This window comes from Artibeus jamaicensis, unplaced genomic scaffold (assembly GCF_021234435.1).
Source record: "Artibeus jamaicensis isolate MK-2021 breed Jamaican fruit bat unplaced genomic scaffold, CSHL_Jam_final contig_548, whole genome shotgun sequence".
Classification (NCBI taxonomy): domain Eukaryota; kingdom Metazoa; phylum Chordata; class Mammalia; order Chiroptera; family Phyllostomidae; genus Artibeus; species Artibeus jamaicensis.
This window is the reverse complement of record NW_026521883.1, coordinates 3,996,044-4,019,759: the sequence shown is the minus strand read 5'-3', so window position 1 is coordinate 4,019,759 and position 23,716 is coordinate 3,996,044. Positions and strand designations below refer to the sequence as shown.

The 23,716-nt window shown below is 40.4% G+C and overlaps 1 pseudogene; it reads left to right on the top strand.

The window, feature by feature from the left end:
• The first annotated feature begins 2,992 nt into the window (after positions 1 to 2,992).
• LOC128628162 (uncharacterized) lies at positions 2,993 to 3,112 on the top strand (annotated as a pseudogene).
• The last annotated feature ends 20,604 nt before the right edge of the window (positions 3,113 to 23,716 follow it).

Here is a 23,716-nt window from a genome sequence, read left to right as displayed (position 1 = left end):
ATTTCTATTATTCAGCAATTTATTTAACCAATTTCCTATGTTGGACGTAAAGATAATTTTGTGGGATACTTTTATAATTATTCCCAGAATTGGAACTACTAGGTAAAATTATATACATTTAAAAGACTTTAAATATACATTTTCAAATTATTCTCCAGAAAGGTTTCCCTGGCCTTGATATTTAAAAATACAATTTAAAATAATAAGAGACCTTTTAGCAGGGAGTCTAATCAAGAACCAACTCATTTTTCTGCATGTGGCAGGAATTTAAGTCTGATTCTTTATCCTAAAATAATGACTTCACCCCTTCAAAGACATGGCAGAAAAACACCTTCCCTTTGTTTTCTTGTGACAATAGCAACAGTTCCCATGGATGAAATTTATTTTTCATCTACTAATTCAACCCATTTGGTTTTAGGATGTGGCCAGGCAAAAGGAGCCAAAAATGCGGAGATGAAGGCAACTTGAGTTTTAGGCTGTGTATATAGTTGAGTTTTGGGTTTGGCTGATACAAACAGTTTCCATGGCTTGGGAGTTTTTTGTTGTAGCAACAAGTTCCTTGGGCAGTTTGCAAAATGCAAGGTCCCTCTGTGAGGAACATTTTGAACTGGGAGAGTCAAGGATCAGATCAGCTGGTGTCTTGGATGCCATCCTTCACCAGGCTCACGCCAAAAGCAAAACAGTCTTCAGTTTCTCTGCAGTTTTTCCATTGTTTGGAATTTCCCAGTGGTCGTATTCGACTTACTAATGTCAACAGGGCTGGAATGGGGGACACTGGAAGGGGTATATGACTAAGACTAATATGAAATGGCTCCATTCTGAGAGGGTGGACGTGTTCCTCCCACGGGTGTTTGTCAGTGGAGATCGTGAGCACAGGAGGCTTGAGAATGGATGTGGGAGAACAGGCTCTCGAGGGAGTGCTGAGGATGAAGCTGAAACATGGGCCCCAACTAAGTCGCCCGTCACAGGAGCCATGCTAATGGCCAGTGTCAAGGAACTGAACCCAAACAGGGGCATTTGAATAACCAGGGAAGTCAGTACGAGCCTGGGTGGGTGGGATGAGGTCTGGGAAAATTCTGCTGGGACTAGATGGCACTGCCTGTTGATGGGTTTTTATGTGCATGTATTTTGGCAAACATTGTGAAGGTAAATTGCGTTTGCTTTAAAAGGCTGGGGTGAAATGGGCGGTGATAGTCTTGAAAAGAATGCTGGCAAATGGCGGTGGGGGAGCGGGGGAGTTCATCTGAACTCCAGGTTCAGGTTTTTAAAAAGGAGGGAGAGGAGGAGAGTGAGAGGGGCCTTCCTCTGGTAAGACGGTCAGTCCTCACCCTGAAAGTAGGGGGACAAGAGGGTTCCCTGAGTCCCTCTTAAATAAAAGTTTAAAATACCCTAAGAGAAATTCACTGGTTTTTTTCCCCTTTTTTATATTGTTGTTCAAGTATAGTTATCTCCATTTTACCCCCACCACTTTCCCCTGTTTCTGGGAATAGATAATATCTGAAAGTAGTTTCAGAATGAAAGCTACAAATATAGATATATAAAACATGTATAAGATAAAATGCATGATGAAACCATGTACCTGGCTTGTGAAAAATAGTTTATCATTACCTCTGAAGTCCTCTGCAGGTTCCCCCCTTTGAAGAAAATTGTTATTCTGATTTTCATACTGATCATCACCTTGCTTTTCTTTAAGATTTCACTTTTTATATTTATTTCCCTATTAAACACATTGTTTGGTTTTACCTATATTCAAACTTTATATAAATAAACTCACTATATTCTGCAACATTTAAAAATCAATCCTATGTCATGGGATTCCCCCACAATGTACATGTGTCTATAGTATATTTGTATCTTTTCTATGTAAAATTATATTGAATGAATAGGCCACAATTTAAATTTTATCCTGCAACTGGTGGACATTCGGATTATTTCTAGATTTTTGCTATCACTGAACAGTGCTGCCGTGAGTATTCTTGCCAGGGTATTCTGGTTCATGTGTGCAGGAGGGTTTCTAGGTTCAGTCCTAGGAGAGAAGCAGTGGAATCATGGAGCTTATGAATCTCCAGATTTACTAGAAAATGCCAAATTATTTTCCAAAGGGGTATCACCAGTTTAAATTTCCACCAGTGGTATGTAAGTATCAAAATCACCACTCATCCTACTTATTTTCAGAATTTTTAACTTTCATTTAACTGGGAGGCATGAAATACTATTGTACTGTAGTTTTAATTTTCATTTTTCTTATTACTAATAAGTTTATACTTTTAAGTTTAGTGGTATGTCTTCTTGTTTGTAATGTCTGCTTAAGATTTGATCGTTTTTCTTTTTTTATTTGTAAAATTTCTTTATATGTTCTGAATATTGAACTCTTGTCAGTTATATCCATTGCAAATATCTTCTCCCAGTTGGTGGCTTATCTTTTTCTTTTTTGTGGTTTCCTTCAATATACGGAAGTACTTCATTGTAATATAGTTAATATTTGCCTAGTCTTTAGCATTTGTGCTTTTAAGCCTTATTTTAAAAAATGGTTTCTCATCTCATGGTCATAAAGATATTCTCCTATGTTTTTCTGTAAATGTTAAAGTGCCACCTTTCTTTCCTAAGTCTCTGATTCATCTGGAATTGATTTTCACATGAGCTGCGAGGAAGAGAGCCAGTGAGATTGGCTTTCCTTATGGATTGCCAGTTGTGCCATTTCTTTCAAAGTTCATCTTTCTTTACTGTTCTTTATCGCTCTCTGTCATAAACCCCAGGTGTTCTCTGTTCTGTTTTGTCCCTGATGCATACTCCATTGTTTTAATAGATATAACTATGTAATAATTTTTGTACCCAATTAGGCAAATTTCTCTACTTCCAACCTATTTTTAAAAATCAAGATAATCCTCACTACTTTTTGTTCTTTGTGTTTCTACATGTATTTTAAACACAGTCTACTTACCTATGTACCTATGTACATACAAAAGGGAACATTAAAAATAAATCTCTTGTGAGCTTTGAGCTCATCGTAGCCAATGAGGTTTATCTGAGGCACAATTATTGCTCATTGAAAATGAACCTCCTATGCTTTTTATTTCCATGGCATTGAATTTATAGATTTTAGGATAACTAGCATTCCTACAATGTTGAGTTAACCAATTCATAACACGTTCTAGTTCTACATTTATTTTTCTTTTTGAAATATGTTGAAATTTTCTCTGTGAAGGCTTCACCCATATTTTGTTAAATATATAGTATGTATTTTTGATGCTATTGGAAAACTTTTTAAGATCACAGTTTAGAATTCTTTATTCATATGTTAGCTATCTAAAACTGTAAACCAGATCCCCTCACTACCTCTGCCAGTCGGGTGACCAGAACAGTTCATTAAACACTGTGGCTGCTCAATAATGAACATTTACTGACTGAATACGTGATTGTGGGAACACTAAGATAAGAACACAGAAAGGATGGAAACACATACTTCTTGGTCACATGGTGTTCTGGAAATTTTCTAGCTTCGTTTAACTTGAACAAATAAAATAATTTGAGCCTTAAAAAATAAAAATAAAATTGTGAACCCGAACATGTGGTACAGGTGAGAAATAAACAATGATTGGACCAGGGCGGGGGAGGTGGACATTGATGGGGTGAAGTGTGCATGTATTTTAAAGATCAAACCATCAGGATTTGTTGATACAGTCATACAGTGTGCTATTGGCATCTACTTTTCATATGTATAGGGGGGACTTTTTATGAGGTAATATTTTGAAAACTTTGCTTTCGTCAGTCTTTTGCATCTGACTCAAAGTGGTTTCCATTAGAGAGGATTTTATCTTGCTTTTGCCAGGCTCCTGGGCAACTACCAAGCCCAGAACATTCATCCTGAGGATTTGGCGATGATGACCTAGGGAGCAGGAAGCCACATATAAATCTGACTTGGAGTTAAGAATACTCAAGGGAGAGTTTCCTCCCTCCCCACCGTCCCCACCCTCCGAGAGAGGTATGTCTCCCGACATTTCCCTGGAATGGGGCAAGTTTATTTTGTGTCCACCCCTAACTGAGCACATAGCCCTGGCGAACCCCAGCTTCTGTGGGGCTCCCTTATAGCTGCCATACTATGCTGCGTACAGGATTTTGTCTCTTTTACCTGAACTTTTCCCAGTACGAAAACTGATACGCAGTTTCACCTGGGTTTGGTAAGTCCCTCAGGTCAAAAGCCAACCTAAGCGCTCTGCTTATCCTTTTAATTTCTTGTTCACAGTTTAGGTTGTTTGGTTTCAGTTTAGGTCCTTTAGAGAATGTCTGGTCTTCTGGACAGCTCATCAACAAAATTTAAAAGATGCCTAAAGACATTTTATCCAGGATTTTTAGTTGTTTCCAGCAGGGTCTCTAAGCCCACCATGCTGCCAGAAATGGACATCAGTTTCACTTCTTTTATTTTATTCTTCGATGACAGTTTGCATTCAACACTCTTTTGTATTAGTTTCAGGCGTACAGCACAGCCGATAGACATTCGCCGAGTAGTTACAAAGTGCTCCCTCCATTAATGAATGCCCACCTGGTCCCATAGATCGTTACCACTCCTTTAATTTGAGGCTTTAGTCCTTGTTAAAATGTAAATGCCTGTGCTTGAGAGAGCATGTTAAGGCGGTATTTCTCACAATGTCACCCTTTTTTAAATTGAATTTCTTAGGGTGACATTGGTTAATGAAAACTATATGGGTTTCAAGGGTACAATTCTATAATACATCACCTGTATATTGTACTGTGTGCTCATCACCCCAAGCCAAGTCTCCCTCCATCACCACTGAGCCCCCTTTACCCTCTTCTACCTCCCCCACTCCTTTCCCTCTAGTGATTACCGTGCTGATGTCTGTCTATAATCACGGTGTCTCTTAAAACCACTTCCATAAAAATTATCTGGCGTGCTTATTAAAATGCTGACCATGGTTCACATCTCAGACTTCCTGATACAAATCTTGGGGTAGAAGGAGGAATGATTTTTATTACATGTTCCCATGGAGAATGATGTTGTTAAGTTTGTCTGCCTTTTATGCTTTTGTACACATTAGTTTCAGATCCTTTTCTGAAACAAGTTTTCATAGCAAAAAAAAAAAACAACTTAGGACTATTTGATATCTGGAGGAAAAAGTCTTCCTGATGTTGACTTGAAAAGAAAAAGGCTTTTTCTCTGTAAGGAATCCAGCATTCGCTGATTCCATTTTCCTGACCACTGCAGTGCGGGTACTACCAACCATTCTCACCATTAGTTAGAGGTTATTTAATATCAAAACCAGTGCTTAACTGATTTCACTGAATTTTCTTGAGACCATTCAAGGAAATGTGGAGAATCATCTTTCAGTCATACTCATAGAGAAACCCTGGAGTATCAGAAAGGTTCAATAGCTTCTCCCTCTAGAAAAAGGAAAAAATATCTTCAAACTTTCTTATGAAAATATGTTTGAACATAACTTCAATTATTCTCTTAGGAGAAATTCTTTGAAATGGATATACTAGGTCAAAGGTATGCATTTTTTAAGACTGCCCATTCCCTATAAAATACCTTTATTATCCTGATTATTTAAAAAATACAGTATTAACTTAATGTAGGTATGTATAGGCACTCCAGAATTATTTAAGAAAAAATTTAAATCATCTCAAATCTGCCATCCAGTGAAAACCATGGTTAAACATGTTCATATGTTGTATATATTGTTAGATCTTAAAAATATTTTATTTGTATATTTTTAGAGAGAAGGGATGGGATTGAGAAAGAGAGAGAGAGAAGTATTGATGTGTGGTTGCCTTTCATGCACCCCCTACTGGAGACTTGGTCTGCAACTCAGGCATGTGCCCTGACTGGGAATTGAACTTTGGTTTGCAGTCCATGCTCAACCCACTGGGCTACACCACCCAGGGCTCTTGCTAGACTTTTTTATGCATACAAATACTTTATATTTCAAAAGAAATAATCCTGATTATTATTTATTTTTCATCAACATTATATTGTGGTCCTTTTCTCATGTCTGTAAATGTAAATTTTGGAAAAATGCATATAGGTGTCATATACAATGTGCTTGGCATCTAGCAGAATACCTGATTCTATCAGGTTCTTCATTTGTTCATTTAATAAATATTTATTATCCAGCTTGTCATGCCAGTAACCCCTCCTAGGTAGTCAACTGCTGTCTTTTTTTAAAGGTCAGCCATTAGAAACCCATGTTTTATACCACTTGTTCCCTCCTCTCCTCAGTCTTCGCCTATTAGTTGTGGGGTACCTAGAGGACCCAAACAATCCACAGGCTGGACAGAGACCCAAGGTTTGGTCTTATAGATAAAGGATGAGCTAGCCAACGAGATTCCACTTCTTAAAAATTTAAATTCAGAAATACTCAAGGAAGAGGCAGTAATAGGAGCAGAATTGAAAAGTCATCTCGTAGTGCAAGAATGGCAGGGTTATAAGGAACCAAGTTTTGAGCACATTCACAGAAAAGCAAAAACTGTGAGGTGAAGACCAGAACTAAAGAGGGAGGAAGCCAGTTGGTGGAGCACAGCTGGGTCAGTTCATCCTGGAGCATTAGGACAAACTCCACACTCTCAGTCTACTGGTCCCCACTGTACAATTCAACCCCCCAGTTCTCCCACTCATTGATTGTTTGAGTGAGCATCTGATCCCTGAAGCCTAAACAATATAAATGACACGAATTATTCTGATCATTTAGACACAAGCATTACTTAAGCAAGTGGATTTTTGGTTTTAGATTTATAGTTGTTTTTCACATGTGTGTATAAATTTTTGGTGTAAATATATTTCTTGCTTCTGACTTCTGTGCACTGTGATTAGGAAGCATGGCTCGTATTCCATATTCCAAAAGGTCCCACTTGTTGAAATATGAGGTTTTCTCTGTGGCTGAGAATAGTGACCTTTCTGCATATGCCAAAAGACTGTGCATTCTCAATTTGAAGGTACATTTTAAATTAACTTTATTAAATATGTATTTAAATACTTTCTATGTTTTTGGTTTTCTAGTCTTCCAGTAACTAAAAAGCAGTCTGTTAAATAAAGTGTTTACTACTGTACTGTTTCTGACCATCTTTTTCCTTATACTTCTATCACTTTCTATAATTTGATGTATTTCCTTAAATGCTTTTTCTATTTAATGTCAATTGCCTCGATAATTTTTTCTGGTGTTAATCTAATGGCCACCTTTCTTTCTTTTTTGTGTGTATTTTTTTGATATATCTTTAGCCATCCTTGTATTTTTGACTTTTCTGTATCAAATTGTTTTAAGTGCCTCTTGTCAAAAGTATAGAGAGTTTGTTTGGACCTACTCAAAAGTCTGTTCAATTAATAGCATAAGTTCAGACACTGCCTAGCCATCTCTAAGCCCATTTTGTTTTCCTTGTGGGCCCAGGGTTTCCCTTGTTGTCAGCTGTGGCCATGTGATTGAGTGCGGCTAACAGAATGTGGTGAACGTGACGTGTGTTCACTTCTCAGGCATGATTGCTTTGCGTTTTATGGTCTGCATGGCAACCTTGTAAAACACAGGTGAAATGGTAGAGCCTAACTGCATGGAGCGGAGCACCTCTACTGCCAATTAGACTGTGTATGAGAAAGCAATAAATTTCTATTATGAAGAGCCACTCAGCTGCTAATGCCACAGAACCAGTGTGCACTAATGCAACAAATGGTAAGGAAAGTGAGCGTTACCCCAACAAAACACAAAAACACGGAGTACTGTCTTCATAGTTGGAGAGTCATGCAGGAAGGCTAAGGGATGAAGAGCCATGATTTGCAAAGGCAAAACGTTTGAAAAATTTTGTTGGCGATGATTTGTAAGATAGGTAAAATGCCTAATGGGCCAATAGTGCATGGGAACAAATTGAATAAAAGAATGTTAGTGTTGTATACTAGCGTATGGTGGCTACATTGTTCAAGATTTTAGGAGCAAGAGCTCAAGCAAGAACTTCTTGGCTCAAAAGCAGAAAAGAAAGAAAATAGAGTCCAGCAATTTGGGGCTTTTCACAGAAAAAATACTGACTGCCTCCAGAGCTCAAAGGGCAGGAAACTAGGTTGAAAGAGCTTTTTGAAGAATTAAAGCCCTTCAAGGCTTGGTCCCAGAGCAAAGAACTCATTAAAGGTGTTATATTCTCTCCAGGCCTCTCCAAATAGCCACCATTAAATTGAGAAAGAGTGGAAAGGAGTTGAGTGAGAAAACCAAATAAATTAGGTTTGAGAGTTATGTCTAGAAAAGAAACTGGGGTGTGGTTACTGACAAAGATCTTCCTGGAAGCAAATAAATGATGAGCTATTAAGGGTTTGGAGAGAATTGTGTAGCCAAACAATCATAAGAACCTGGATGTCATTAGAAACCTCCTCTCTGATTGTAAACTAGAGTGGTTGGTGGATGGGGGTGACATGGTAGATTTCATCCATGTCATGACATAGCAGCCAGCAACTGCTCTTAGTGGCCAGGGTGGTCAGTGCCTGTCGGGACACTTGCCAGACAGTTTCTGCTCCATGTTTCATAAAGCTGCTGTACAAGAGGCCAAGTTCTGAACATTGTTTGCTCTTGTACCCAGCCTCCTGCCCTGCCTCTTCCTGACATATCAGGAAGAGTCTCACAGCACTGGGGAGGCGGCCCAGGCCTGCAGGCTTTCTCTTTGCTCCGGCTGCACTTGGGCCCAGCCATCTGTGTAGCTTCTGTAGAATGCTGCTGATCTGCATTAGGAAAGAGGTTTCAAGGGAGACTTAGGAGTGTTACAAAGTTCTCTGAGGCTCTCTTTACTTCTTCCTTTCCAAAAAAAATTTTAACAGCTTTATTGAGATCTAAGTAATATGCCATACAATTCACCCATTTAAAGTATACAGTTCAAGGATTTTTAGTATATACACAAATATGGGCAACCGTCACCACCACCAATTTAGGACATTGTTATCACCTCAAAAGAAACAAGCACTCTTCAGCTCTTATCCCCTGCTGCCCTCCCTGTTCCCTGACCTCTAAGCAAACACTAACCTACTTTTCGTCTCTATAGATTTTCCTATTCTGGACTTTCATATGAAAGTAATCATATAGCATGTGGCTTATTTCACTTAGCATAATGTTTTAGGGTTCACCCAGGTGTAGCATATATCAACACTTCATTCCTTTTCATAAGACAACAATATCCCATCATATGACTGACTATACCACTTTCTGTTTATCCGTTTGTTAACTGACGGATGTTTGGATTATTTCCACTTTTTGGGTATCATGAATAATTCTGCTATGAACATTAAAGTAAAAATTCCATTTGCTTATTTCTCTCAAATCTTATTCTTTTTGAGAAGGAAGGTTCCACGTTGCCACCTTGGGCCTTTCTTTCACTGGCCTCCATCTGAAGTCCGTCAGGAATTCCTTGCAGTTCTGGCTGACGGGCTGATGGTGCTCTTTCCTGGTTTCCGGAGCTCATGTGGGGTTCCTCCTATTTTTAAAATATCCTCTCGATAATTTTTTGTCATGATCTGAAGGAAAAGATATTGCTGGCTTTGCTTTAACTGACCATATTACTAAAGTCTGTTCTTACATCCTTAACAACAGGATATTGAGTATAGGTTAAGTGCTTTTTCTAATGACCCAAGTTCATCACCATAAACCTGAATTATTCACTGAATTAATTCAGGGTATACCAATATACATAATTTTGTTTATTATTTTATGCAGAGGGCCTTAGGAAACTAATTTTCCCCTTATCATTAGCAGCAGCAGCAGTAGTAATAATTTATTGACCACTCAGTATGCAGTGAGCCAAGGATGGCAAATGGTCTTCAAAGAATGATATTTATATGTTTTAAATCTTCTGTGCTATAATTAGGAAGAAATTAAACCAATATAATCTATTGAAAAAATTTAAATAAAATGTACAGAGAAAAATGAGTAATGACAAATTCCATGAAGGGCCTTAACATGGTAAAGTGAGAGAGGACAACAGGGAGGAACTACTCACAGTTTTCTGGGAAGAATTATCCAAGGAGAATTGACCATTAGCAACAACAAAATTGATTAGTAAGATTTAAAAAATGTTTTCAATCTGAACCTTTCATTTACTTTTTAAAATTTATTTTATTGATTATGCTGTTGCAGTTGTTCTATTTCCCCCCTTCATTCCCCTCCACCCTGCACACCCCTCCCCCACCATTCCCCCCCTTTAGTTTATGACCACGTGTCTCAAGTTCTTTAGATTCTGTATTTCCCCTACTATTCTCACCCTCCCCCTATTTTCTACCTACTGTCTATGCTACTTATTTTCATTACCTTCTCCCTCTTTCTCCTTCTCCCACTCCCCTGTTGCTAACCCTCCATGTGATCTTCATTTCTATGGTTCGCTCCTGATCTATCTATCCTTTTAGTTTGCTTTTGTTTTAGGTGAGGTTCCTAATAACTGTGAGTTTGCTGTCCTTTCACTGTTCATATTTTTTATCTTCTTTTTCTTAGACAAGTCCCTTTAACATTTCATATAATTAGGGCTAGGTGATGATGAACTCCTTGAATTTGACATTATCCAAGAAGCACTTTATCTGTCCTTCCATTCTAAATGAAAGCTTTGCTGCATAGAGCAATCTTGGTTGTAGGTCTTTGGATTTCATGACTTGGAATAGTTCTTTCCAGCCCCTTCTTGCCTGGACGGTCTCTTTTGAGAAATCAGCTGACAGTCTGATGGGAACTCCTTTGTAGGTGACTGTCCCCTTATCTCTTGCTGCTTCTAGGATTCTCTCCTTCATTTGAATCTTGGCTAATGTAATTATGATGTGCCTTGGTGTGTTCCTTCTTGGGTCCAACTTCTTTGGGACTCTCTGAGCTTCCTGGACTTCCTGGAAGTCTATTTCCTTTGCCATATTGGGGAAGTTCTCCTTTATTATTTGTTCAAATAAGCTTTCCACTTGTGGCTGTTCCTCCTCCCCTTCTGGTACCCCTATAATTCAGATGTTGGAGCGTTTAAAGATGTCCTGGAGGTTCCTAAGCCTTTCCTCATTTTTTTGAATTCTTGTTTCTTCATCCTTTTCTGTTTGGTCCTTTTTTTCTCCCTTCTGGTCTACTCCTTTGATTTGAGTCCCAGCTTCCTTTCCATTACTATTGGTTTCCTGTGCATTTCCTTTCATTTCAATTAGTTTAGCCTTCATATGTCCCTCTAATTTGTGACTAAAATCAACCAGTTCTGTGAGCATCCCGATCACCAGTGTTTTGAACTGTGCATCTGAAAGGTTGGCTATCTCTTGGTTGCTTAGAATTATTGGCTCTGGGGCTTTGAGTTCTCCTTGAGCCATAATGTTTTGCTCTGTTCGCGCCTGTTAGGTATGAGGAGCGGAGCCTTAAGTGTTTACCAGGGCGGGGCGACCCAGGTCGCTGGTTTGTGATGCTGTATGTGGGGGCGAGGTCAGAGAGGGACAATAGCAGTCCCCTCTGCTGCTTCCTGCCACTGTGTGGTCTATCTCACTGCTCGCTCCTTCGCTGGTTTATTTGCATGCAAGTGTGTAACCACGGTCAGACCTCAGTGGGTCTGCCTGTTACTACTCCACACATGGGATCCACCCACAGCTGCCTCAGCACCTGGGTCGTGCACCTGGGTTGGTTCGGTGGATCCTTCCTGCCTGACCCCACTCTGCTGCTGGCTCTGCCCCTCTTACCAGTCTGGCTGAATGGTTTGCTGTGGTCAGACTTCTGTATAGTTCAATTTTCTGTGGTTTGGCTGCGTTTTTGTTGCTAAAACTTTATTGTTTTTAAACTTGGTCGTGCGAGAAAGCACGATGTTTCCACCTATGCCTCCATCTTGGCGAAGTGTCTCTATGAACCTTTTCATTTAATAGTGTGGCAATACTTCAGTGATTAAATGAAATCAAGTAGGCAATACATCTTCAATTAGTTTTGCTTTTCTGGAGAAGAGATTTTCTTACTGCTGAATTAGGTAGATTCTGTCCTCTGGGTCTCCGAGGTACAGGTGGTAGTCATTAGTGCTGCTCACAGACATTTCTGTCTAGGGACAAGTTGGGTTGCATTTCACTGCACTTTTGAAAGTTAGGTGTGGGCACATGATTGGCCAGACCAATGAGATGTGAGAAGATGTGATGTGCGTCACTTCAAGAAGAAGCTTTAAGAGCCAGCACACAATTCCCATAGTTCCCTTCCCGTCACTGTGGGGGAACACGGAAGCCCCTGTCAAGATAAAGCCTTTGTCAGCCTGGCTCCCTGGGTGACTACGCTAACCCGCTTCAGACCTGCGGTATGAGTGAGTTAGAAACTTTTGTTGTGTTAGGCCACTGAGATTCCGGAGTTCTTTAGCTCATTCTGACTGATTCAGTATATGAGTCTTAGGATATTGTCACTTTATAACATCAAGATAAACCAGTCCTTTCTAGGAGTCTTCTCCCCCATGCCCTCACAAATCTCCAAGCTTCCAGTTCTACTGTGGAGCCTCACCAGCTACTTCCTTACTTAGATGCACAACAGCTGTTGCCCTGTGAAGGTGTCCTATGCTGCAGCCCCCCTGGCCTGAAAAGTCCACCTGCCATGGAAGGAGTTTCTTCTTGTCTCTGGTTCAGTTCTTGCATGTGGACCACGAGTCTTGCCTCTTTTGGTCTGCAGTGTTGCTAGGACCAGAAGCATTTGCCGTGGAACAAGAACTGAGCTCCTGAGATGCCCACCCTCTTCTCTTTTCACTTTGGAGAAACTTTTCATCTTCTCTTCCTCACCCTTGAGTGTACACCCCTCCCGGGTGGTTCAACCCCCTGCCCCAGACTCTTCTAGACAAGATCTTCACCTATTGTGCTTCAGGTCTCTTTTGTAAGTTCTGTAGTTCGTCACCACCCACTCAGTGAGACAGAGAACGACTCTGGGCATACCATTTCTTCTTCTGTTTCAGAAGTAGCAGGGGTGGGGGTGTGCATGCTTCACTAATTTCACCTGTTCATCTAACTTCTTTGTCTTCCCTTTTTCTTCTACTAGCCACTTCTAGGGTTTAGTGATAACACTGTTTACATCTGGAGAAGTAGGCTGTTACTCAATGTTAAAAAAATGTATGTGGCACTCTTCTGTGGTTTGTTATAGAAAAATTTAAAGGGTAAAATAATATTTTTTTAGTACAAAATGCTTAAATGTAGTCAGAGAAAGAACTTGTAGATGTGAAATATTATGTAAATGAAAGAGTGTCCCATTTAATAATACATATAAATCACTAAGTTCTATGTCTTATTGTTCAGACAGTTGAAAAATTGGGCAGTGGTTGATTAGGTATGAACCGCATCGTGCCAATTTTATTAACAAGATAAACAAGCCTCAACGAGGTGTTGAAGGAAAAGATTGCTGCATTCCCTTTCTCATTCTCTGAAATGTGAAAGAACAATGAAGCTACTGATTAGCTTTCAGGAAAAAAAACCATGGAAATAGAACAGGTTTGCTTCACTGGGTGATAGGATCTGCTCTGGGACGAACCTCCCAAGTCCTCCCTGGGATACAGAGAAACCGAGGACTTGGTGAAATTACTTTATCTGCTCTCTACAAGAATTGCTATGAACATAGTGAAGGTGGAAACTGTGGCAAAATCAGTCATTTAAGTCAGATCCTTGACTCTTATTGTACGGAAATTACAGGCTGTGCTTCAGGGTCTTCAGCTGAAAGGCAGAGGCAGCCACTTCTGTTAGCTGCCTGTGGATGCCCAAACATGCTCCAGGAACGGGTCTCTGTTCTAAGGACACGCGACTTTGGGTGCACCCTCCTCTTCAGGGAGCCCCACAGCACTGCGCTGTTAAACTTCTCGTGGCTTTGTTGCCTAAAGCAGTGTTCCAGAGGAATTTCTATTTCTCATTCTTGCAAATGGGAAAGTTTGCTTGTGTTGCATTGTTCTGCAGCAACAATCAGCAAGCTTAGGGGACAAGAATGCATCTCCAAGAACAGGAAAGGAAAGTGAGGAAAAGCAGCTGTCGTCACACTCCTAGCCCTTCGGAGCCACTGAGTTAGTTGTAGATTTCTCCAGAACAACTCCCTTGTCTAGCCCTGTTGTACTCACTCCTGGGAAAAAAAAATCCGTATTTTCTGTGAACACATCATGCACTTTGACTTGAGCAAGACTAGCTTTCATACAAAGCCACTGAAATAGGAAATTCCAGTTCATGTTCTTTACCAGGGCCATCTGTGTTGGCACCAGCCTGGGCAACACTTCCCTTTTGTTTCCTGGGGCTCCTTTGCTCTCACTGGCACTGAGCAGGACTGCCCACCGTCCTGTGCAATGAGTGCAATTTTCAGTAAACTGGATGCGGCTACCTGATCTTGTTTCCTGCCCTGGTCTTGCTCCCTCTCTGTCTTTTTCCTTGAAATTCTCACATGAACTCCCGTTGTCAGCTGTGTGTCCTCCACTACCTCGACTCTGCTGCTCAGTTCCCAGGCTTGGCTTGTGACCCACAAGGGTTCCTAGGACTGACTCTGCACACACCAAAGGACTGTTTTTGTCCAGTGTCCATGTCTAACACGCCTATGTATCTTCTAACCCTGCCCTGAGTGATTTCCACCAAGCACACTGCTTCCCTTATTGCTTCCATGCATGCGATCCTCTCTTCTGAGCTCAAGTCTTGTGTTGCCAGCTTTGCTACCTTCTTCTGGGTGCCCACTGGCCCCTCATCTGCAATACTTTCCAGACTCACCTTCCCTTTTCTAACCCCCATGTTCTGTTCCAGCATCGCCCCTGTTTCAGATCTCAAGGCCTTTTCTGCGTAGCTTCCTCTTTCTAGTGTGCAGTCCCTAACCCAGCCACATTCTGTGCATACTCCCCACTGTTCTGGGCTCAGCATAATGCCACCCACACAGAGAATCTACCCCAGACTGTCCTCTCTGAGTAGGTACCCTCTCTCTCTGTCTCTCTCATCACCTTGTTAACTTCCATCATAGCACTTAACATCACTTGTGATTATTTGCCTTATCTTTTATTTGTCTGTGGTCTGATTTCCTGACTAGATTATACGTTCCATAAGGCAGGGCCTAAGTCTTTTTTATTCAACACCAAATACATAGCAAGAGCATAATGATTCTGTGGTGAATAAATTTTCCTGCCTCCCAGTCCTTAAACTTGAGAGTCGTACTGGCTTTCTCCTTTCCCTTGTTCATCAATTCTAATATCAAGCTTGTTAACTCCCTGGCCAAACTGAGCCCTCATCTCCAGATTATTATAGCAGTCTCCTAACTGCTATAGTGGCCCATTTTATCTGTTCCTTCTGCTGTCTTTGTTGCTCATTACTGCTGGGTGGCTTTTCTTGACATATTTATCATAACTGTTACTTTTCACATTCAAAAATCTTCTACTGCTCTTTACCTTGGCCAGGCATTTATGATATCCTGATTTTGTTTTCCATTAGATCCCCTCCCATACTCTCTGTCTAGTCAAGCTGCGTCTCAGCTGCACTGTTCATGCCCTGGCAACATGCCTGTGTCTATGTGCTTCCGTCACCTGTACCCCTTCCACCTTCCCCTATTTGTCTGGAAGCCACACCCCCAGCTGGAATTAGGTGCTGCTCTCTCAGAATTCTCCAAAGATTCTTGCCTGTGTTCTTTAATGACACATCACTTTCTACCTTGTGCTGTGGTTGTTTATATACATGCTATTTTCCTAAGTGGATTGCAAATTCCTCAACAAAGAGGATATGGATACACACACACACACACACACACACATACATACACACACTATATACTCTTATAGTATATTATATATACTCATATATATGTGTGTGTATATATAGATACACTCTTTATTTACTCAGTGCCTAGAAAATTTGAATTCAACAAATATTTGCTGAGTGAATGCACAAGTGATACATGATGTCTAAGACAGAAACTACACTAAGAGGGGCTAAGAGACACCAGGCACCGTGAAATGTGAGTGCATAAAGAATGCGTTTCTATAGCAGAGAACCATATAGCTCCCCTTTCAAAGAGGGCTTGACTACTGTGGCGATCTCAACTTGAGGTCCAAGCTTCTCTGTTACCTTCTTTAGGCTTTGAAGTGGCAGTGAAGACCTTGCTCAGAGGCTGATGTCAAGGGTGGGACCTGATGCCTGGTTTCATGTCCTCCACTGTCGTAGGGCTGACAGAGCAAAATTTGGCTGAGACCAAAGTAACCACAAGGAAATTGGATTTGGATTAGAATTAGACTAGTGGAAAGTGGAACATTGATCAATTTCCCTTTATCTTCCCCTTTCTCTCTCCTCCTTAGACACTAAGGTCTAAGTCCTATTCAAATAAAAACATGACTTTATTTTTTATCAGAAAGGTTAAAATAGTTGGTTTTTGAGACATGATGTGTCTATTTTATTTCATGAGACCCAGGATCCTTTATTAGCAGGACTTGCAGCAGGGTTGAAAATAGGTTTCTCTCACATGCTAGATCCAGTTAGATGGTAGAGGCTCCCTCAGGGGCCTTTCTCTCACGTAACTTACCATCTAGTATCTAAGTGTCATGATTCATTACTAATGTCTTCCATGGATACAGGAGAGAAGTGTCAGGCACATGTTTGTTTAATTTGGTAAATGTGATTATTGAGCCCTTGCTCTATGCTCTTTGTTGATCAATGAGGATATGGTACGAAAAAGAAAGAAATTATTCTGCTTCATGTAGTTCATAGGTTTGTGAGGAAGGCAGGTGATTAGCTTAGGCAGGTGTGAAGAGTCCTATGACAGAAGTACATAGTACTTCAGGAGTATACAATTGAAAAAAACCTAACTTTATGAAGTGGTATTATTACTACTATCCCCATTTTACTTATAAAAACTAACTTGTTCAGAGTCATAAGCCAGTAAGTCACAGAATTAGAATTTTTATCCAAGATATTCTTACATCAAAGCCCCTGTTCCTATGTTGTTATTGTGTTTTTTACTTCATACGAGATGTGAGAAGTGGTATATTAGAGTCAGTGTGTGCTGCCTCATGAGAACTGATTATATATTTTCAGGAAATTTGCAAGCTTTTTCATGTCATGTTGAGCTTGAAATCAGGCACTGTGGGTGTATTTATACCATAGAAACTGGCGTACTCTATAAATCGAGATGTTTTCTTTCCCAGAGAGCTGGTTGTTAAGCATATTAAGCATATCCCCAAATGTGGAGTACTACCACATTCTTTAAAAATTAACAAAATATGACTTTAAGCCAAGATGAAGGCATAGGTGGAAATACTGTGCCTCCTTGCACAACCAAAATTAAGGACAACAAAGATTTAGAAACAAAAACACAACCTGAACAGACAGAAAATTGAACTGTATGGAAGTTCAACAATGAACCATTCATTCAGACCGGTAAGAGGGGCAGAGTTGGCAGCTGATGTAGGGGGGTTGAGGCAGGAAAAAGTGGGGGCTGTCAGACCTGGGAGTGCAGGCAGCACAGGGCTGACCATGATCACACATTCTCAAGCAGATAAATCAGGCAAAAATGGGCAGGGAGACAGACTGTGCAACCCAGGGCTCCAGAGCCAGGAAATAAAGCCTAAAAGCACAGATTGAAAAGGTGCTGGGAGAGACTCCCAGCCTCACAAATGAGTTTATGGGAGAGACCCACAGGGTCCTAGAACATACACAAGCCCACCCACCAGGGAACCAGCACCAGAAGGACCCAATTTGCTTGGGGAAAGCAACAGAAGGGACTGAAATCCAAGAGAGTGCAGAACAGCGCCATTGTTCCCTCTCTGACCCCGCCCCCACATACAGCATCACAATCTAGCAACTGGGCTGCCCCTGCCCTCGTACTTAACAGGTGTGACCTAACCAAAAAATTATGGCTCAAACTGAAGAACAAAGCCCCAGAGCCAATACTTTTAAGTGACCAAGTGATAGCCAACCTATCAGATGCACAGTTCAAAGCACTGGTGATCAGGATGCTCACAGAACTGGTTGATTTTGGTTGCAAATTAGATGAAAAAATGAAGGCTACACTACATGAAATGAAGGAAAATGCACAGGAAACCAATAGTAATGGAAAGGAAACTGGAACTCAAATCAAGGGAGTGGACCAGAAGGAAGAAAGAAACAACCAAACAGAAAAGATAGAAGAAACAAGAATTCAAAAAAATGAGGAGAGGCTTAGGAACCTCCAGGACATCTTTAAACATTCCAACATCCGAATTATAGGAGTACCAGAAGGGGAAGAGGAACAGCAACAAGAGAAAAACTTATTTGAACAAATAATAAAGGAGAACTTCCCCAATCTGACAAAGGAAAGAGACTTCCAGGAAGTTCAGGAAGCTCAGAGAGTCCCCAAAAAGTTGGACCCAAGGAGGAACACACCAAAGGCACATCATTAGCCAAGATTAAAATGAAGGAGAGAGTCCCAGAAGCAGCAAGAGATAAGGGGAAAGTCACCTACAAAGGAGTTCCCATCAGACTGTCAGCTGATTTCTCAACAGAGACCTTCCAGGCAAGAAGGGGCTGGAAAGTATTCCAAGTTATGAAAGGTAAGGACCTACATCCAAGATTGCTCTATGCAACAAAGCTTTCATTTAGAATGGAAGGGCAGAGAAAGTGCTTCTCAGATAAGGTCAAGTTCAAGGAGTTCATCATCACCAAGCCCTTATTATATGAAATGTTAAAGGGACTTATCTAAGAAAAAGAAAATAAAAAATATGAACAGCAAACTCACAGTTATTAGGAACCACACCTAAAACAAAAGCAAACTAAGCAAACGCCTAAAACAGGAGTGGAGCCACAGAAATGGAGATCACATGGAGAGTTAGCAACAGGGGAGTGAGAGGAGGAGGGCGGGAGAAGGTACAGAGAATAAGTAGCATAGACGGTGGGGAGAAAATAGACAGGGAGTGGGCAAGAATGGTATGGGAAATGTAGAAGGTAAAGAACTTATGACACATGGACATGAACTAAAGGGGGGAATATGGGTGGGAGGGGGTGTGCAGGTTGGAGGGGAACGACGGGGGATATGGAACAACTGTAATGGCATAATCAATAAAATATATTTAAAAAATTAACAAAATATAGTTGGATTTTAATACAGAGCTTAATTGAATGGGTCTGAACTTTTAGTGGCATAGGAATCACTTGGGAAGTCGAGGCTTGTTAAGAGGCATTTAAGTTCAGTAGGTCTGGACTATGAGCAGAAATGGGCATTTTTTTAAAGATCCAAGAAGATCATATGCTGCCAGAAATGAAAACACACTGTATGAAAAACTTGAACTTTGTAAGTAGGGTTTCCCCCCTTTTTTTTCCACATTAAAAGTGCCGGATGAATTCCTGAGGTCAGTGTTTCCAACTCTGATGACACATTAGAATCACCCAGTGAGCCAATACAAAACCCCAGACCCAATTAAATCAGACTCTTAATCAAGGAATTGGTGACATGTGGCCAATTATAATTCAGAATTGTTATGTATAAGTTTCTTTGCTGCAGTGCCTTTGTCCTGCTTCCCACTTGTGAACATCAGTGTTTACTGCAATGTGATTGTTATGTTTTGGGTATATGGGTAAGACAGCTTTGTTCTTTGGCTGGCAGGTCTTCAGTTGAGAGAATCACACCTGCATAGTCTCATCTGTATCTGGAAATGATTTAGCAGATGAGTTCCTGAATCTCCAATCTGAGGCTATTGCTATAAAGAGATGAGGTCATGGGGGAAAGAAGTATGTTTTCTATGAGGGAGGAATGTAAATAATCAGTGGTTTGAGGATGGACTGCAGTAGATTACAGGTGGCCACAAGGCTTTGATGCTCCTCCCACTAAGAGGTGGGATCTATTTCCCCTCCCAGTGGGTCAGGATTCCCTACGATTGCCTTGACCAATAGAGAATGGCAGAAGTAATGCTGGGCCAGTTATGGATCTGGTTTTTAAAAGGAATGGCAGTTTCTATCAGTTTATTGAGACCTGAACTACCTTGTTATAAGTCTGCCATGTAAGGAGACTAGAGATTCCCTGAGACTTCATGGGAGTGGGGGTGGGAGAGACCACTTGAGCTCAGACTCCCATTGTTTCCATTAATGCACCAAGTGCGTGAGTGAGCCATCCTACATTCTCCAAACCAGCCCAGCTGTCAGCTAAATACCTCCAAGTTATCCCAATTGACACCACATGGAGCAGAAGGGTCACCTAGTTAAGCATTGCTCAAATCCCTAGCCCTCAAAATTACAAGACCGGATTAAATGGCTGTTGTCTTCAGCTACTACATTTCATGGTAGTTTGTTACACAGCACCAGATAATCGGACCTCTTCCCTGGGTGATTCTAAAGTACAGCCTGTCCTTTCATAAAGAGTTCCCCCTGGGTAGGTAAAAATATGTTTCCCCTCGTCCCTTGTTCACACACTACTCAACATTTGCTTTATTTTCCGCCTAAGTAAACTACTTTTATATGGCAAAAAAGACATCTCACGCATTTGAAGAAATAATTCATAGCATTTAATAAAGTGTCATGGACTTCTAAAGCTACATGGAATATGTGCAGGGAAAACTTGACTTTATTCTTACCTTTAACATCACCAGTTCTTATGACCTTCCACAAATCATATTTTCCCCCAGTCATGTTTTTGACATTTGTGAAATGAGGAAGTTAGACTACATGGTCTCTAAGTTCCCTTTCACTTGTGAAGCTTTGTGTCAGTGAAATGATGTGTGTAGAATAGTAACTATCAATGGGGGGAGGTTATTTTTACAAAAAACACACAACTCATCAACCTACTCTTGATCCTCCCTGCTTCAGTCTAGATTTACATCCACAATCCGGGGGTGAAAAGCTTTATGTTTGCATTGCTAGTAACTTCTTCAGGCACTTAGCTTCCTGAGTATGTGTGTCTATTTTAAATGCCCAAAGTTCAAGAAGAAAGAAAAAATCAAATAGAGCTCATGATCCATTCCTTCATCCTATAAAATGCTATAGACACTTCGTGTTCAACATGACTATGTCAGGCAAAGATGTTCCATGCCACAGGCTGTTCCTGTGTCATGAGAGATATAGTAAAGAAATTCATGACATATAAGTTTGGATTCACAATGTGGCAACAAATCCCTCTGTGAGTCTTCAGAACTTTTCCACCTCGCCTTAGCGACATGTTAAAAGCTGAAAGAAAGCATTCTTTGTGTGGAAAGCTAAAATATGCTCCATCTTTGGACTGTAATTATAGTCACTCACTTCCTCCAGCTCCAGTTAATCCCTGCTGACCTTTCCCAAAGTGTTCTTTTCTAGCTGCCGTTAATAGCAAAGGATATAACCCACTGCTGCTAACAATACACATTACAGTGTTTTGAAAGCTGAAAAGTGGTAGCTCCACGCACATTGGAACCCTTTGTCTAATTCTATTATTTTTTAAAAATCCGACATAACCTATGTGTAGAAGTTCACATATTTCTAGTAGTTAAAATCAAAGGTATGCCACAGGAAATTATCAAAAAGAACTATTTCTCCCCCCCCCCCTTATAAATCAGACCAAAAGGACTCTCTGGTGAGAACATTTCTCTCATCTTTCCCTTGGCACAAAAAGCAGCAGTACAAAACATGAACTACATGGTGTTTGCTACCCTTGAGTGGCAGTTGCTAGAATGCAACATTGCCATTTGTATTCAAGGGACCTTTTATTCCCAGCTGCATGAGCCAAGCCACAGGACTTGCAAGAATGCTTGGGATGCTTCCAGTGAACTCAGGATACAAAGAATCTGTGATGTGGCTCTGAAACAGGAACCACTAAAGAGAGAAAACCTGAAAGAGACTTTTATTATGCTAGTGAGGGCACTGTTATTCATGGGTAAAATATGTGTGCACGCAGAAAACAGCTTGTGTGTGTTTATAAAGATATATATACTGACTTTTAAATGTCTTTTTTTAGACAATTGAGGTTATTGTTTTCATAATTTGCCCTAGAACACTGTTGACATGGCTCAGCAGGCATTGAGGGAACTGAAAAATTAGAGAAGGTGCCTGTGTTTTCATTATTAATGGTTAAACCACTGCCCCTGATAAGAGGTTTTTCAAAGTTTACAAATAGGATAATGGTCACTCAAGTTAGAAATCCTTCCAAAGTAGACTCCCCATTTCACTCAATATTGAGCAATTTTGGTGTGGCAGGGATCTAACAGAAGTTGTTTTCTATGAAACATTCAAATTGATATGCTTTCATCTCATTCTATCTCTCCTCAAAGGGCTGTGGAAAAGTCACTAATAATACCACCTGCTACAGAAAGTGAAAGGTTTGAAACATTTTTTGTTTATGTCAAAGTCAGAGAAACCGTCACACACACACCAGCAGTAGGTCCTTGAGATGATTAATGCCTGTGTTCATAGCCTCTGTTTCTTAGTCAAGGTTGTGGCGGAAAGTGAACTTGAGTTTATAGTTTATGGTCCTTAACTGAAACATAGATTTAGGTGAACAGAAATATAGCTATAACACAACTAAAATCTTGAATTTCACCTGACATTAGTGATAGACCTTGTTAGCTATTTTTCTTCATCTATTTTTCCCAAATTGTAGATGGATTTATGATAAATTTAGAGTAGAGGGGACTCTGAGGATAGATTGATTTTCTTCAATATCATCAAATCAAAAATCGAGGTCATATGCAAGCAGAATGGTTTTGGGGTGTCAGGCTAAAGTTCTTGATAAGATTGCTATGTGAAAAGGAAACATGCCTTTTTTATTAAAAAAATATTTATTTATTTTCAGACAGAGGGGAAGGAAGAGAGAAAGAGAGGGAGAGAAACATCGATGGGTTGCCTCTCGCATAGCCTGGTGACCCTTTGATTTGCAGGCTGATGCTCAACCCACTAGCCACACCAGCCAAGGCTGAAGCCCTCCTTTTAAATGCACCCACTTTATGAGGGTGAGGGGAAGCTATGTGATCTGAAAAAGGATTATACTGCATTACTCCCCTCCCAGCCCTGGATATTATCAGCAATATAAAATATTTTTTGTTTATTTTTATAATGGTACTAAATTAAAACAACAACATCCCTGGCTGGGCAGCTAAGTTGTTTAGAATGTCACCCTGTACACTAAAATGTTGTGGTTCAATTCCCAATCGGGACGCATAGGAGAGGCAACCCATCGATGCTTCTCTCTCCCATCTCTCTCTCTCTCTCTCCCTTCCTTTCTCTCTAAAAAAATCGATACACAACCTTGGGTGAGGATTAAAACAACAGCAGCAACAATGACAATTCTTTTTAGATTTAGATTTAGAGAATCAAAAGAAGGCAAGTTGTAGCAGACAATATTGAAATTAAGGTACAGTAATGGCACAGTTACTCAAATTGATCCAGTTCTGGTACTGAAAAGACAGAGAGTAGCAAAAATGCTGGCTTTGGTGAAAACTGAGCCTCAAAGGATGAAACCCAACTCCCTTTCGGCCTGACCACATACCCACAGAGAATGCCTCAGGTGTGGATCCTCAGGCAGTTAAAGGAAATGTGCGATTTGTAAGATTGATTTGTGTTTTTTTCTGAACAGTTGTTAAATGTGATTAATTCAAATGGAACTCAGGAAATTCCCTTTTCCTTTTGCAAACAGAAAGTTAGAGGAATTCACAGTGATCTGGAACACAAAATTATCAGTCATGAGATCATTCCCTGGCTTTGACATTTGCAAACTTTAAGTCGAATGACCTTTCCCAGTACGAGAGATGAGGACTAAAGCCTGAAACTCAACCTTAAAGACTCCCAGGGCCTGTGTTAATTATTAACATAATGATTTCCACACCAAGCTTAGGACTTGCTCATAAGCATCGCCAAAACCAG